The sequence below is a fragment of the Elephantulus edwardii genome, unplaced genomic scaffold, assembly GCF_000299155.1.
Source record: "Elephantulus edwardii isolate Elephantulus edwardi_28Jun2011 unplaced genomic scaffold, EleEdw1.0 scaffold00314, whole genome shotgun sequence".
Taxonomy (NCBI): domain Eukaryota; kingdom Metazoa; phylum Chordata; class Mammalia; order Macroscelidea; family Macroscelididae; genus Elephantulus; species Elephantulus edwardii.
In genome coordinates this window covers 2,183,778-2,184,523 of record NW_006400064.1, presented here as the reverse complement: position 1 = coordinate 2,184,523, position 746 = coordinate 2,183,778, and positions in this window count along the sequence as shown.

Below are 746 nucleotides of genomic sequence, written 5' to 3'. Positions count from 1 at the left end.
AGTGGAGTGGACCTGGGGGGAGGGATTATAAAACAATGAAAGAATTTTTCTTTTACTTTCCCAAGAATGAAGTATCGGGGGAAGGTTTGGGAGGAGAGAAAAGTGCAACAATGAGTGAATTGAAATCCAAAATCTCTATAAATTTAAAAAATTATTTGTAATGACTGGCTGAGAGCTGGAGTCAGAAAATCAAAAGGGCCGAACTCGCTCAGTGTTTCGTAAGCTGAAGGAGCTGAAAAACAAATTCAAACCACGGGTGGCAATACTTAAGGATAATTTGGGCAGTATATTAAATGATCCAGAAAGTATCAAGACAAGATAGAAGGAATACAGAGTCACTGTATCAGAAGGAATTAGCTGACACAGAAGAATTTCATGAAATGATATATGAGCAAGAGCCTATGTTGATGAAAGAGGAAGTTCAAATTGCTCTGAAGGAATTGGCAAAAAACAAGGCTCCAGGGGTTGACTGCATACCAATTGACATATTTCAATAAACAGACGCTGGCCTGGATGTGCTCACTAAGTTGTGCCAAGAAATTTGGAGAACAGCCAGCTGTCCCATTGACTGGAAAAGATCGATATTTGTTCCCATTCCAAAGAAAGGTGACCCAACAGAGTGTGGAAATTATCGAACAATATCATTGATATCACTATCATTCAGATATATGCACCAACAACCAGAGCCAAAGAAGAAGAAATAGATGATTTCTACCAACTCTTACAGTCGGAGATAGATCGAACAT